We start from the raw sequence: 18,019 nt of genomic DNA, 5'->3' as shown, positions 1-18,019 counted from the left end.
ACAAGTAAATATTCGTTATATCAAGTAATTTGTTGAACGGAGTTTGTTATGTTGAGGTTAGGTTGGTCTAAAATTCGTTATAAAGAGGTAAAAAATGGTTTTATTCAGCTCAACATTGCGTAATCACCTGGTTAAAGTGAATAACTTCTACTAATAAATGACAACACATTTTATTAAATTATTGTATGTATTTTCTATTTATTATTATTTTCTATTTAAAAACAAGTAGGTAGGTAACAAAATTTCGAAACGTGTCGCGACATGAATTACCTACTATGAGATTAAAAGTCATACATTCAGGGAACTTTATATAAAGGTCTGACAGTATTCGTTAATTAGGTGTATTTATAATTTTTGTTGATACTTAAAAATTCGTTATAAAGAGGTTGTTCGAAAAAAATGTTCGCAATGTAAAGGTATATTTTACATTGACTCTTATGGGCAATTCAAGGGGATTACGAAGAATTTGTTAAATCGAGGAGGTCGTTATATTGAGGTACGTTATATTAAGGTTGCACTGCCTTTACCTATAATATACAAAATGATCGCAGCGATTTCCCTGCGTACTGAGTTACGTATCCCAGTTGAAAGATTTTAAAAGAAGCATTTGTGTTTTGGAAGAACTAGAATCACACTCGACGTAGAGTCTCGAGCGCTCGCCCTGAGTCATCGTTACCGCGACACGAGCGCGTCAGATGCCTTTGCGTTTGCTGCATTTAGTCGTGTGCTTTTTAAATCGTTTGCAGAATTAAGAGAATAACACCATAAATATGTATGGAGGATGCGACCATTACTTTTTCTTAGTTAGATGCAGCCCGTCCGCGTATGAGAACGTTATGTAGATACGGCTCTTTATCGCTTATTGTCGCATTGCGTTGCGTATGAAAATACCATCGCGGCCGGAGCGCATGAATATTGTAAATACATTCATACGATATATAATTATTTATCTAATGTACCAACCGAGTATTTCATTTTTTACACAGTCGATCGGTTATCAACTGTACTCGATATTACTCCAGTCCCACTAACTTTGACGACTCTCCAAGCGAGTTGGATATACTTTATCAAACTGAAAATCAAAATATAATATTTTTTTTACTGGTAAATAAATTCAAAATAGTGTATTAAATATTCTACCGAGAGGAATAGACAAGAAGCTTGGTTTTTAGACTTTTCCACATTTTTTTCTAAAGCATATTGGCTATACCGCGTTAAATGGAATTGTAATAATACTATTTGTGCAATGAGTCGGGATTGAACCTGCGACATTTTACACCATTACCATGTATATTCAGATGGTAAGGAGCGGTAAACTAGGCGTTTAATGTATATGTATATTTACATTCTACAACAATATATAATAATCGTAAACTTTTCCTAACGCTTGATCTATGAAGCTCTCGATTAAGAATGAGCGATACATATTCAAATATAACTCAATTCTTAGAGATCACAGATCTATATCTATTCACTTACAAATGCGCCCCCGTCCAAAATTAAATTTTTGTATAAAATAAACTTAACAAATACAATATTTTTCCTTTCGTGTCACGCACACTAAGACATCTGGTAAGCACGAGCGACACTCATATTAATGCCCGTTGATAATAATTTAGCGGGGGGGGGGGGGGGGCGCCTTCATGAGTGAATAGATCTGCAGTACTTGTTCCACAGAGATTACTGCAAATAAATGACGATTAAAAAACCAGGACATATCGGATCATCAATACCTAAGTCACGCAGATATACTATATATACTCTTCTTATTGTCTGTACTGGAGACAGCGTCAGGATTGCGATTATATAGGGAAACGCTACCAGCATCCCTGTCACCGTTCCACACGTCATGATTTGTACAGTAGCTTCTTATTTTTACTGTACACACTTAAGGTTCTAATTTCAATAATTTTAAAAGTAGCTAAAAGCCTATATCCGCTTCGGAATATAAGTACTATATAAAAAACCGGCGAAACACTCAGGTAGTTTGTATATGTCTTTTCCTTTAGTCTGAATTAAAATATCATAAAAAAATATTATCCATTCATAATTATAAATAAGAAGGGTAACCTTCTTGCACAGCAATAATCATAAGTTTAGATTACTAACTGGTGATACAATTAAAAACAATAATCATAATAATAGCTGAAATGATTCCCGGTATCGCTCACGCAGATCGCGGGATGCTGTGCGCTCACAGCTCGCTATTATATGCGCTGGCGCAGATAAAACAGCGCTTCGGTAAGGATACGAGTATACTCTTCGTGAAAACTATTAAAACTCTCTCATCGTGAAAACTATTAAAATATAAAAAAACAATTAATGAATCTAATCGGAAAAAATGCGAGGCGCGTTAGTAGCGCATATTTCCTCAGACATTATGTTTCTGCAGAAGTTGCTACTTTGTTTAGAATTCATTGAAGACGTAATTTGTAATAACATATAGTAAGTAGTCTTTAATAATAACCGTAGCGACCTTCCACAATTACTTTATTTGACGACCTCCGTGCTCGAGTGGTGTGTACACCGGTTTTCATGGGTACGCCACTCCGAGGTCCCGGGTTCGATTCTCGGCTGAGTCGAGGTAGATTACCATTAGTTTTCTATGTTGTCTTGGGTCTGGGTGTTTGTGGTACCTTCGTTACTTCTGATTTTCCAAAACACAAGTGCTTTAGATACTTACATTGGTATCAGAGTAATGTATGTGTTGTCTCATATTTATTATATTTATTATTTATTAATTGTATTTTGTTAATAAAATATATACATACATATATCTTTATCTACCGTTACACATGTATTTGAATATTGCAATTGCTTTGAAAAACATACTTGAATTGACAAATATATTATATATAAATAACTATTCTATATCTGACAACAACTGTTGAACTGGTGTGTAAGAAATTAGAAACTCACCACAGAACATGATCTCGAAACGTCAGAAAGAAACATTTGAAGGATACCTAGTGATGCTCCTTTTGTTTTGACGTTATTTCAAAAATCATCAAATGCGGGAATATTTAAATTGTTTATTAATCGGTTATCGTGCAACAGCGAGGGTAATACGAGTGTGTACCAGTTGCAACACAGCCGACTAATTCGACCACTACGCCATGCAGGACATCACAGTGCGCACGCACTATGTGTGTATATTGTGCCATCCTCATAATCTATCGGAAAGGGCTTAGGCGCATGCCCAATGGTTTTGCGAACATTTTGCAAAATGTTGGCACACTCTGAAAACGGGCTGATACTAATAAAATCTTTAATTTTTTAGAATAAAAATTTTATCCAACGATTCGTGGAGAGATCAAGTTATTCACGTGTGCTGTCGAACCTGGGTCTCATACGGATAATTAATAAATGATAAATACACACGACTTGGGCAGATTTGATTCAAAAGATCTGGTTTTAATTAGTATACTTAACTAAGCTGAAACATTTGGCTAAAATCATAAAACTGTAAAGAAACTTGTATAATTTTCGCGCGTGGGCTGCGGCTCTGCGGGCGGAGGTGCGGTGCGGCGTGCGGGGTGCGGGGTGCGGGGTGCGATGTCCCGATACCGGGGTATGGTAATATTTCGCGCTCGTGTTCGTGCTCGCCAGCGCCTTAATTATATCATATCGGGCCATCGGACGATCGCGACGAGCCAGATATATCACACACGACCGCAGCCCCCCATAACTCAGGCGCGGCTGACACCGACACTGTCCGAGGAACAGCTGATCTGATCGCGATTATGCAAGATTCTGCATTGTTTGTACGGCAACTGTAAAGCTCGTAGCGACCGTGTGTCACGCGATAGCCGGACTAGATCTCGGCCGATTGTGACGTCGCACCGGTCGTGGTCGAATACTCAGAGGATCCAGGATACTTAAGAGGATTCCCTTTAAGCATTACATTTAGATAAATATGATTAGCGATTAATTGTTATTGAAAAGTTACAAAAAAAAAAAAATCTAAAAAAAATTTCTAAAAATTCTTCACGACATGACTTCGACATCGAATCCACTTAAATAAATTACTTCATAGTATTTAAGTAATCAGATATATAAAGCTCAGTCTCAACAGCGGCAGAAACAGTTGTTCGCACGGCGAAGCGTCGCGGGAGCAGCGTGTGCGGTGCCCGTATCACACGGCGATCAGACGCGCCGATGTCGCCGAAATATGCGGCGCGGTTACAGATACCTCCGCGGGACGCGCCAGGGCTACCACGCTGCAGGCTCGAGCCGGGAATCGATCACTGCTATGGAAATTAAAAGATAACTATTGAGCAGGTTCGCTTACTAAGAAAACTTCAAATTATCGTTAAACGGTACAAACCTTTAAATCTGTAGTAGGCGCCATCTTAAAACTTAATAATAGTTCAGTAATTTTCATTTAGTAATGTCTATTATATTATACTGGGAATCTTATACGCTTATTACAGTAGCGCAATTTATATCTCGGACCAGGGATTACTGGGCACTGGGCAACCCTACCGCCGCCGGGCACAGATGTCGCGATAGCCGCATCTACATACTTCCCACGCGATATCAACTACTTTCCTCGCATATTCATAATCAGATGCACATGTGTCGGCTAATCACGTGTTAACATCTCACCGAGCGTTCTGACGCCGAGGCTTTTGTGTCACGGGAAGCAACGGTGCCAGAAGTATTGAGATTGTAGTCTTGGAAAGGTTAATGCGGTAAAACGTTTTCCTTACAGTGACAAATAATCGCGCCGTACATCAGAAAGTAGCTCGACGTCCGAGAAGGCGCAAGACTCTATTAAAGTGTTCATAAAGATTTTTTTAACAATACACACGAGAATGGATTAAAACTCATGAAAATATGAAGGCCGTTAACTTACCGCCCGCGCGCCGGCGTCGCGTCGCATATCCTTATCATAACTTAGCGCATATGAGTTTCGTAATTGGCTTTTTGAATAATCTCGCATGAGTTTCTGCACGCTTCGGCGGCATTGTGTTGAATTTATCATCATCACCCAAATTGCGAAATGTTGTTACGAAATCTACATCAAAACAATTAAATTGCATGTGATTGAAATTAACTCGAGTGTTTTAATTGCATAATCGCCGCGTGGAAGTTTTTCATTTATTAATAACTGTAGGTACGACTCGTCCGAAGCCATTGTGTGTTCAATCGGCGAGTCTCTCGTCAGCTTTGCTTTATACGCCTGTTTGGGAAAGCATTGGATTGGGTCAAAATACCTCTCAGTTCGAACTAATTACTCGTCTGCATACATGTAGCTATACGCCCACATGCATGTATCTGCATGCAGCCTGGACTACCACAAGGACAATTGTCATTTACTTGAGTTGCAACGAAAAGAAAATTTCGACATTTGGTTTTCCTTCTCAAACTACATCAAATAAATACAATCGTTTCTCGCTAGCCTGCAAATACAATATTTAAAACGTAGTGGGTGCCGCCGCGGCGAGAACCGCTCATACGATAGTCCTTTATATTTGAAACAAAGATATTTTATTTAAAAAAAACACTAAATAATCGTTAATTTTTGTATTTATTTATTTTATATATGAATCTACAAAAAAGGATACACTAAGTACACATTCTTAAAATAAAACAGTGTAAGGGTTACACAAGCTATGTCCTTCAATTATAGGAGACCACAAGATACTTAGCAAAGATATTTTTTCAAACAAACAACAACAACAGCCTGTAAATTCCCACTGTTGGGCTAAAGGCCTCCTCTCCCCTTGAGGAGAAGGATTGGAACATATTCCACCACGCTGTTCCAATGCGGGTTGGTGGAATACACATGCGGCAGAATTTCTATGAAATTTGTCACATGCAGGTTTCCTCACGATGTTTTCCTTCACCGCTGAGCACGAGATGAATTATAAAGACAAATTAAGCACATGAATCAGCAGTGCTTGCCTAGGTTTGAACCCGCAATCATCGGTTAAGATGCACGCGTTCTAACCACTGGGCCATCTCGACTCACTGGGCCATCTCGAAGATATTTTTTCAGCATAATGATAATAAATAATAATGATAAAGAATAATTTTGTAAACATATATTTTTTTAAAAAGGAGATATATTCACCGTCGCTAAAAACCATGCCTACTTATAGGCAGGATAGTTTCTTCTAAGTAAACTAACATCAAACATCTCAAAGTCAACAGGGATTCCTAAATGACTTATTAGATCACGTATCGAATGCTCAAAATAAATAAAAAGTGTATTTTTAAGGTTTTGTTTCTTGTTTCGAGTCGGAATTAAAATTGTTTTCGAATCTGTATCTTTAAGCGCAATAAAGTTCGCTCGGCAATAAATAAATAGTTAATCAAAACGTGAGTCAGTCATATCCAGCTCGCCGCCCACCGTCCGCACTCGTATTCAAATCTCGATAAACCATCGGCCCGGTCGCACAGCCGTCGCCGATATTAAGCAAGCTAAACTGGATTTTGCTGAGAACTATTAAGGGCTGTATTTGTGTAAATGAAATACGAATGCGTGCGCTCCTTCGAAGGCCGCGTGTAAGTAAAGTCGCCGGCTGGCGCGGTGCGCGGCGCAACGCAGCGGTTTTATTACGAAGTGCACGCATTATGCGCCGGGGCACGTTAACGCGTTATTACGCCAAATTGGAGCGCAACTAAATGATATGCGATACTTAATCTTTCGACATAATCCGCTCTTTCTTGATTTTTACATTTAATTATAATGGACGCGCTATTTAATTGGGCTCGAATACGTTACCGCGCTCATCGCTCGTTAGCGTCACAGGCATCCTGACGCGGTTACATCACCAAATTACAGACATGTTCGGCAAAGCGTTTCCGACATTACGTTGCCTACATTCGTCGTTTTCGATTCCTGCATCGAACATGTTGCATGCTAATAATAATACTCGTAATCAATTATTTATGAACGTATGAAAACATTTAAAATTTATCATTAAATATTAAAATTATAATAATTAAAGATATTATCAAATACCAATATCATAAAAGGGTATAATTATATTTGCATGGTGTCGAAGCTGCGCGTGCGCCGGCGCCGGTGCGCAGGTGCGCGGGAGTGGCGCGTCCTCGCCCGCGGCCACAGCCGAGCTGCTGCGGCTTGGCGGATCACTTTAACCACGATCACTTTATTGAAAGTGTCGATTTATATGACGCCAACTCCCAATATGACTACTTGTGTTTTATTTGCCGATGATCATACAATTTGTATTAGAACATATTCTACAGAGATAATCGAAGTCGATTTTTTAATGTTAAGTGTAGAAATTTTAATCATCAACGTACTGAAGGGAAGACGTTTTATTAATCGGCTCACTGTATCCTCACTTCATGTCCTAATTGTGACCCGCCCTGTATATGTTTATATTCAGACTTTAAGATCGATTGTACGGCAAGTAAATATCGAGACAAACAGTAAGGTATGGTATTGGGGTCGGTTACGTTTCACAGAGCACATGATTAAAAGAACTATAACTTGACTCTTCCTAATTGCGTGACAAGGTAGCCCAAACTTGTATTTTATACATGCAACTCCAGCGTACACCGCACAGGTGTATTGACACGCGGACGCCGAGGGATACTAATATGAATATCATTCGTAACTTGCAGCGGTTAATCTCTCGTCGTTGTACAAAATTGAAATTAAAAATCTTTAAATATCAAGAACAGGATTACTTTTATATGTCTCATTAAGTAGGCTCACAGGCTCACTTCAGGTTCATAGTTCACTCCAGCTGATGCAGCCGATGTGATTACAGACACAAGGGATGAAACATCTGCGATCCCGTGGTTGGCAGCGCTTTGCCGATGTCAGGAGTGGTCTAGTTTGTTGCACCAGGAGGCACACACGCTGGCTAATGAAGACATTAAAATGAATATTCATATGACTACGTCTGCGAGATGTAACATGCGCGCACAGCATGATGCCCGCAAGTGGGTCAGGGAGTGATTACGAGGAAGATAAACGACGTCAACGTGAGCGCCTTCTCACGCGCCGCGGCGACGGCTCCTTCATATTCGCCGGACAATTGGCGGCGCCTTTTTTAATTCCCACTTTATTCGCGGCGATAATTACAAACGCCATGTTTCCGAGCCGACATCCGTTTGACAATTTAAATGGAATCTTCCCGACAATGATTTTTGTTAATTAGCCGCGACTGAACCGGCTAATTAACATTGAGGGATTATGTATGCCGTCATTTGAGGCCAAGGTCGCAAAACGATATCTCGACTAATTATTCGGTCACGAGAGTTGATCTATGAAGTTATAAGCTCTGAAATATGAGCGCAGTCATCGTTCTCTTTTGTCATGCACTGAATTCTACTGAACATAACTATAGTTTGACAATGTTGTTTATACTAACGAAACTAGACTTTACACTAAACTAATTTGAGTTCGGTATAAGATTTCCTACCCAACACTTGCAGGTCTTTTCATTTTATTTTTATCCTTTAATGCACATAGATAACAACTTGCCATGTCCCACAATTTAGTTTTGATTGGTGTGTATGGAAATATATTTATCTTTGATGAGTTAAACTATATTCTATTAAGAGCCGACTAGATCATAGATACGTTTGTAAGCAAAATTAAGTGAATAACAAGAGCAATTTAGTAGTTACACAAACCGAAAGCAGCTCCTAGTGGAGCACATTGTATGCAAATATCGCGACGTTCGCGCCATTAACGCCTCTCAGGCCTTATACGTCACGCGCGGCGATAGCATCGAACAACGAGACGACAATTTAACACTGCATACATTAGCCGGAGCGGAATTGTGCAGATGCGATCACCTCACACATCCGCCTGCCCGGAGCGAGCGCGCGCCGTGGTCAGTGTGACTCCCAGGAGATTCTTTAAGTTTTTGGCAATTCGTTGTATTCAGACAGCTCGCCGGTTGCTAACTCGAAGTTTAAATATCAGAAGCTATTATTTCAAATGAACGCGATTTATTTGAATTCTATTATCGGTTTAACGCGCGAAATCGCGAAAATATCAAATGCGAATAGGCCTCGTAAAAGTACTCGCGGCAGACACGGCCAAGTCAGCCGATAAGCTAATTTAAGCCGCCGCTGCCGTATTAAAATTACTGATCCCCCGTAGAATATTTAAAATTGATAAAAGCATTTATATGAAAGCTGTAGCGGTCGCTGCGCACGCGCACGCTCCGTGCCAATTACAGCAGCGACCATCAGATATCGCTAACAAGACGATGCGTATCTGTCGCCTGCGCCCGCGCACCACCGTCTCACCGTCCTCAGCGCAAAGTACATTCAAATTCCGATAGCGAACACTGTACACCCCCGCGACATAAATACTTAAGAACCCGATCGACTGTGAACCTAAAGTCGACGCCATAAAGTGTATAATGCAAGTTCGGAGGAACCGCAGGCACTTTGCATGATGAACGCGGTGGCGTGAATTACGCGGCCGCAGGTCGTTATTGTCTAACCGAGATCGCGGTTCGCCTCGATCGCGGCAATCTCAGCCGTATGGCGGGCGGCTCCGGCGCGCGCGCTCGCACGCCCGAAGGTTGCAATAAGCAGAGCATTGTGGCGAAGGTGGAATATTTCACGCAGATGGTGCGATAGAAGGGCGATTGTGCGCGTGCGGCGCGATAGCGCGTATCAGCTGACAGAGAGCAGGAAGGACAAACGGACGCTATGAATCAATGCGACGACAATGCGCCTCGCACTCGACAATAACTAGTTCCGCTTGCCAGCACGCGACGCACCGTCTCGCTAACAAAGGGCGCCGGCCGATTGTGTTCGATGTCCTAACATTTGTTTAGAAGATGAATAGTGCGCGCCGAGGTCCGGCGAGGCTCGTCGGCCGGTCGGAGCGGCGCGCGGCGCCTTTGAATAATTCGCCGATGATTCCGCTAGATTTATGGCCTCTAACCATAGAGCGGGCTTGACGAGCGACAATTAAATAATTTGCGTACGAGCCGGCGCTCCGGTTGCTTAATAATACCATTTGTGAATTTTCCCTCCTTCTCTATCTAACGAAGGACCTCTTCTGGTTGAATAATTGTTTTTTCGTAAAATATGAGCACAGACCCGGTGATTTAGTATTTTTTTTTTCGGACAGGCACGGTAAATTATTACAAATTTTATAATAGCTTCAAACTTTTTATACATTCCAAATACAATACGTTCGGAATCTTTCCATAGACTTCGAAAGTATTAAGTGTTTGGGCATCATTATGTCGTCCCACCAGTATTCTACGGTACATGTTAGCGGCTCTCTCGTGGTCGGAGCTCACGTAACAAATAAACAATTACTGGTTCCCATGGCTCTGGTTCTGGGACGACGAGGGCTGATGGCCGCGACTGTAAAGTGGCGTAAAGCGAGCAATTGTATAATTGGCGATCAATTGTCGACGCGCTCCGGCCGATGGGCAGCCGTCGTGAGAACCCGCCGGCGACCGCGGCGCGACACTCGAACTTTATCACCCGCTAACTCTTTGATCAAATCATACTCGTCCAGCAATTAAAAGAACTACATTTAAATTGCTGTGGCTGAGACGGCGACGTGCGAAATACGAAAGACAGTAAGTATTCCTAGAGCGGGTTCTCATGTTTACTTATATTATGATCAGGCTGCAGAAATTCAACAGCAGAGTTTTTATTCGAAAGTAAATTAAATCGAATACAACAGTTATGTAGAATGTATCAAAACTATTTCATCTTAAATCGACCGAGTGTACCGCGGTACATAGAGTCGTACCTCCTATAAAATACGTTTAACGTGATTAGGGTAAATTGATCAATAATAAAAAATATATATTTTTGGAGTCATAGACGTAGAATCAATTTAAAAATTGTAGCCTTTTATATCGGGTGACGGGGCTGTTCCCACCGAAACCTAACAGTCAGCTAATGTGTCTAACGCCTCGTTATGCTCCATAACTAAGCCACAACAGAATCTATTCACGACATGCGCCCGCGCATTCCGCCGATACCATTCCACGTAAATTGTGTCAGCGTCAATTAGCTGCTTACCTACTACCTACCTGTTGACTATTGGTTTATGTTAAGACATAATATTTTATTGTCTAAGCATGTGAGTATGAGTATAAAGAAATCGCGAGCACTGGTGGGACTGCAGATAGCATCATCGCAAGTGACGATAACGTAATCGGCGATGTTCTACTGAGCGGACGCGCTGCGTATTTAAATATTAATTAGGCAATGCAGTTACGTGGTGCAGCGGCCGCGCGCGGGTCAGTGACCGTGGCCGCGCATCGCACGATATTATTTAAAGCGCTCGATCTAGGTTCCTTATTATGGCACGAGGCGGTTCGGCGGGCCATCGATAATGCGCGTCTCCGCGGCACCGCAGCGACGCCCGCCCCCGCGCCCGCGCCGCCCGCGCCGCCCGCGCCGCCCGCGCCTCTCGTAATACTACGCTTATCGCAGATGAGTTACGATTAGTAAATTGGCGAGCTGAGAAGGGCGCGATCGGCTTTCTAATAAATTTAACCAGCTCCGTGCGGAATTACCGGCGCGTCTTGACTTCACCGTGACGCTCTATTCTAGAAACACGGAAGGCAATTTCGTCTTATTTTGACTTTAAGCTCACGCGCTTTATTACTCAATTTTTTTCAAGACAAACTTCGAACCGTATTCCATATTCGCTAAGTATCATTGAAAAAGTACGCCGATCGGTTCACACAACGATTATGCCTATAAATGGCACCTATGAATCGAGTCTTGTGACAAATAATATATTTTTTAATAATTTGAACCAGACGTTTGATGAATTCCTGTCGACCGATATGGAATAGGTATCCATTTAAATAGAGTATTATGAGAATGTGTCGCGCTAATAGCGCCGCCCGCCGCCACACAGGTGTGCGACTGTGCGAGCGCGGCTCGGAATAGGGTCGCGGCGTCGCGGGCGCGATGCTATCGGCCGACCAAAGCAAAATTATGTTGCGGACGATGGCGGGCAAACACATCCACGCTGCCACTGATTGATGCTCGCTCCGTCGCCTCGATTGCCTCGATACACTTAATCTAAGAGCAAAGTACGGAGCGAGTTAACAATTTCATTACTCTGACGCAATAAACTTCCGTAGATAAATTATATAATCGATAGAGATGTGAGTCTCGGTGTAGATTTATTACGTCACTAACCACACGGAGCGCGCAGATCGACTGGATCCTCGAAGTACAACGTAATCTCTAACGATTTCACAAACAATTCGTTTCTGCTTAAAATATATTATTAGCATAATTTAATAGAATTTAAATAAAAGACTATTTTCAAACGGCTGTAACCTTCAGTGGATGTAAAATCTTGAGCTTGTTTATCCAATGACAAGGAAACGTTTATATTTTTTACCTTTTCTAATTAAGGTTTAAATTTATATGGCAGTAGTTAGCCAGCAGCTCTACGTGATGGTGCAAATAATAATAATAACAAAAAAACATTAAAATAATGCTTCCGTACGTGATTTTTGAAAGATACTTCATTAGACAGATCGGAAATCCAACTGTCAGTCGGTAAACGCGTCTTCCACAATAATTACATAAAATAACTCAGGAAACAAACCTATTTACATAACGCACTCACGTAGTACTACTATACTAGTGCAGTATTCCAAACATACCTTTGTTTTCAATGCGGAATCTGATTATGAGACGTTCCACAGGACTCTCGACGAATTTCCCCTTCCTCACCCAATGGGACCCCATTCTAATACAGCTGATAAACGAAGGCGGAATCGCATCTAATAATACAATTATCTATTAAAGTCGTCTTGCATTCCGACCTAAATGGCGTAAGTGACACCGGAAACGTTCGTAATAATGGCTTTATTAACACCTACAACATCTCGTAGGCAAATGTTTTTTGTTAATATGAGGACCAATTCTCCTATATGAAGCTATTTCTCGATAGATGCTTGAAATTATTTTACAAAAGATGTTCAAGAAAGTCTAAATGAGTTTCGGTTTGTCGATTTCAAAACTAGTGCCGATGTGTGCCATGCTGGAGTCAAATGCACTTTCTAATAAGATTGTATAAAGTATCGTCAATATAATCTTATTAGCATATGTATATTTTTTATAAATACTCGAGACTCACTAGACGAATTGGGATGACTTAAGCTAAACTCTATTGAGGTAGGTCCCGGTTGGTCCCATATAATTTTATATGACTGCTATTCGGCCTCACCGACTGTCAGAAAATTTTGAAAATACACTTTTACCAATTAGACTGCCCGCAATTAATGTTTTCCAAGACATTTTGTTATCACAAAGTCTTAAAGATCAACATGAAGTCTTATATTTGTAGATATTTGAGTAAAATGACGTTTGCCTACTATAATTAAACATGTTTGAATAACGTTTATGTAGTTCTCTAACTTTCAAGCGTAATAGTGTAATGCATGTGAAAAAAGACGTGAGACTTGCCGCCTCGAGTAAGATTAGCTGATGCGTTTTGTATTTTGTAATACCTCATTATTTATTAAACGAAACCTTAAAATTATCCTTCTGCATTTTGATCGGATAACTTTGCTGATTATTTAATTTACAGAATCGATCACAGAGATCTTATTCACAACAAATCTCACCACGTTTTAAGATTCGGTCAGAAATCGTCTGAAGCTCGACTAGAGCTTTTCACTACAACTACGTATATATGGTAAGATTTATATGATATAAAAAATATATTATACGATGCAGACATAATTACGTCGGATTTGATTAATGGTTTATTCAAAACCAAACATTTCCGCACATCTAGGTAATTACTCAAAACCGTGTCGCAAAGTTTCTTATAATCTTACATGAATAAAGGACGGCCATAATTCAATATTCCCAGGAGCTGTTACAGACGTAATGACGTGAGACTCCCGCAGTAAAACGATAACATAAAGCACTGACTGCCTCGTCGCGGACAGGTTCTTGTGAAATTGATTTGTAAACGCAGGATGACTTCAATTACCTGCGACTCCTCGCGCCGCGGAGAGCACGCGGCGGTCGCACGTCGATCGCACATGTAAATTATTCAAATGACCATAAACAATTGTCGACGCAAATGGCTTTATAATGAACTGCAACCGCGCCGCGAGGGAGGTGCGGGCTGGCGCGGGCAGGGCTGTCCCCGCGCCCGACATCAGGGACATTGCTCCAGAGGCTATAGAAGTCCTTGACTTGCATGTCCAAAGCATGAACTTTGAAAAATATTAGAGTTAGAGATCTATGATCTTTTACTATTACTTGAAACAATTACACATAAAATAATGATAGTAACCTGTTACAGCGCGAAGGAAGATCATTACGTTCTTCTACCTCCTTCTTAATAAAATATAAATTTCGATAACGTGTCGTTTCAAACACAGAATCAAATTAATTCCAAAGTGCTAGCCCTAAGTCAGCGAGCTGTCATTAGCGATTTCACAGGCGAGCGTGCGCCCGCGCCGCCCGTGACATTTCAATCAGCCACCGCACTTACCGCCTGCCCAGCTCGCCACGCTCCACACAGCTCTTACAGCCTCCAGTGTGGCATCGGCGGACACACTCTTACTGATAGGTAATGGTAAATAATTGAATCAAAAGAACACGCACGAAGATAATTTAAACTAAAATAAAAACATTTTTTTAATAATCTTTGGCGTTTTTTTTAAATATTGTAATCATGATATTAAGAAAGTATTTAAGCGTTGGCAATTATAAGCTATCAGGAAGATAATATTAACGGAAAAAGAATATGTCCGACGGGTGGGCCGCATCCGATTTCCAAAAATCTCTCATCGCGGTACTGTTACAGGGATCTTGTTTAGTTTCACCGTAACCCACTGGTCGTAAGAGTGGCGAAACATGCTGGACACAGGTAAATAACCTAACGTCCTTACTGTTGAAACACTAAGGGGATATGATCACTTGTCACAAAAATGACCCTGAGCGACAAAAACACACAATACAGTAAACAGACCATTATTCTGAAACGGTAAACGGCAATCGGCGCCGTCGTCGTTGTATGTTCACTATTAATGCGATTCAACTGCTATACGCAACGTGATGTTCCCTAACACTGGTTTTGCTTTCGAAGATAGTAATCGTAATATTTTCTACTGATGCTAATTAAATCTTATAAAGAAACAACTTCCGCCACGCTTCGCCTGCGAATGTAATTAATAGAGCAGGGGGCCAAACTTACACAAATCTCCACGTTATAAAGTCTCGAGTGATATATTGTGTGTTTATGTATGACATTGTATGTCTTGTATTCGGTATGTACTTAAGTACAAACACTAATTCATACATTTTTAAATAGAACTAATGAAGGCAGCTGAATGTCCCTTGTGTATGAATACCAATGAATATGTACTACACGCTTTTTATCATCTATAATTATAATTGTATCGCATAATAAGGTATAAATTTATGATCTTTACTATAGAAGTCAACATATCATATAATAAATAAGTTGATATTTACTTCTTGTGTTATACAATTTGGTAACCCAATAATCCGTTTTAAACGCAAATTTATCATTGGTAACAAATTTGAAATGTATGGTTAAAGATCTTTATTCTCATAAGAACATACATAGGTTCACTTACATGAGATTGAATAATGTTAAACACATACAATTATATTTGATAGGATACATATTAAATGTATGGTTAGCTTTTTATTTATTACTATTGTATCTATTTCAAATTTTGCGTGATATTTATGACAAAACGGCGCTTTGATAAATACCTGCTTTCTCCTTGTTCTATTACCCAATAATACGTAATCACGGACTCAATGAGTACTTTTTACTAATTAACTTCCATTCAATGCCAGTGAGGACAATAAACGAGTAAAGGTAAGTTCAACGCAAAAGCTTCAATTATTTCATAAAAACAACAGAAAACAATGCACTCCAATAAGTCATATGGAAAAGGTTCTAGTTAGATTTATAAATCAAACATTTCAAATATATTAGTGCTATTGGTGTTCTTGGTTTACTTAACGGATTATAAAGGATTCCATTTAGCAAAATTTTATACTAGAACCTTGAAGAATTATTTGCGTCTGTTAGTACGCTGTTCTAATTGGAGATGAAATAAATTTAGTCCGAATTTAAAAATAGACTTGGGAATCAGACTACAGAACAACTACCGAGTGAGCTTATTAGAATTATTCGACCGGGTTCTATCGCGGACTGACGATTACAAATGTAACGCAAATTCATTATTTTATTTTATTTATTATTTATTTATTTCACACACAAGTTTTGTTTACATTGTTTAATGTAACATGCTAATTTATCAACTTTTAATCTTAACTTCTGTGATATTGTACTCTTTTTGCTAATGACATCAGATGGTACTTAAGAAACAACCGCTGAATACCCCTATCCTGGGCAAGGCCGTCTCTAACTTGAGGGGAAGTTCTGGAGTTTGCTGCTCCTTCTAATGAGCTGACTAAACAGGACGACCGGATCGTATTGTTTTCATCTTGCGTCATAATGATTGGATGATGAGAGTGTTTGTCGCTTCTAATTTATCTGTTTTGTATAATTTTCTTTGCCTACCCTATTTTTGTTCTCTTTCTTGTTTTTTTTTTATTGATATTTCTTTATATAAATAAAATACGGTGACTGTGGTACACGGTAAAGTTTATAAAACTTATGCTGTACTATAATAATTTGTTGCTATTTTGTATGATGCTAAACGAATAAATAAATAAAATAAATAAATAAACGTGGTGGCTGAATTGCATCCTACTCAGTGCAGTGCAGTTTTTGAGATGTATTTTTTCGGGTTGCGTTATTATTGGCAACACAAAGCCTGAATCCACCTATCTACTGAGCCATTCTAACCGTAGTACTGGAATTAATAGTATAAAAAGTAATATCATAGTAAGCGATAAAGATGCGCAAAGTCCCTCGTCCCGCCGTAATCACCGCAGTTCGGCGCGAGCGCATCGCACACGTCGCTTGACGAATGCGCCGCGCGGAACTAATGCCACGCACTGCGAACAGGCGCACGCGCATTTCACTCCCTTCACACTTTATTACCTTAAGGATTTTATATGATTTTTACACTCCACCTCGATTGCGTGGCGTGAGACCTCGCGCAAAAACATCTCGCGTACGACGTCATAAAATGCACTCTATCATGTTAGACCAGATCGACTTGAGAGTTTTTATTGAGTTCATACCAACGACCATAAGTCAAATTAAACAAATAAATTTCCATACGACAAAGTCTGACGAGGACATTTACGGGACCGGACGTGTTGTGGTTATGTTTAGACTGATCGCATACAAAATGCTTTTTAATAAATTTAAATGAACATCATTACATTACAGTGTGTCGATAATCAAAAATAGATAAATAAAAAAGCAATGATGTCAGATGTGGACGTGCGGGTGGCGGGTGGCGCGGGGGAAGGGGGGAACTGCACCGGGTGGCAGTCAATTAGGAAGCGTTTAGGATATTTATCCTGTTAACAGCGGCCACAGCGCAGGGTTGCGTCAGGCGCGGTTTTACGTTAAATTTTTTTTTACTGTACGACAGTACATTAGGTCCTTGTGAACAATAATATTACCCAAAGCAATATTTAAGTATTATTTATGCACAGAAGTTATAAATAACTAGATGTAATAATATTAATTAATTAATATTATATAACAATTAGAAATAAGCCATTGCCATATAAATATTGAGTATTTGAGTAATAAGACAGTAGACGTCAATGAACACTGGAGTCAACTCAAGCGAGCTAGTGGTGCAGTTTTACAAAAAGTGAATCGTCTCTAACGAAAGGCAGCGCCCACAGCCCTGAGCCGGCGCGACGCCCGCATGTCCACTCAATAGGTACGCAGTTTAATTTCTGTCAACGGTATATCGACGCTCGCTGCCAGAGCAACGCTGCAGCCGGTTACTGCTAAAATGAACCTTATGCCGTACACAATAACCGTGCTTATGAACGAGAAATTCTCGAGTACCCCTTTGAGTGTGAAACGCGAGGATAAGGGAGGGTTATTATGTGAGGGTCGGACAATATGTTT

The sequence above is a fragment of the Vanessa cardui genome, chromosome 8 (genome assembly GCF_905220365.1).
Source record: "Vanessa cardui chromosome 8, ilVanCard2.1, whole genome shotgun sequence".
Taxonomy (NCBI): domain Eukaryota; kingdom Metazoa; phylum Arthropoda; class Insecta; order Lepidoptera; family Nymphalidae; genus Vanessa; species Vanessa cardui.
The sequence above is the reverse complement of the archived record's forward strand: the minus strand, read 5'-3'. Positions refer to the sequence as shown.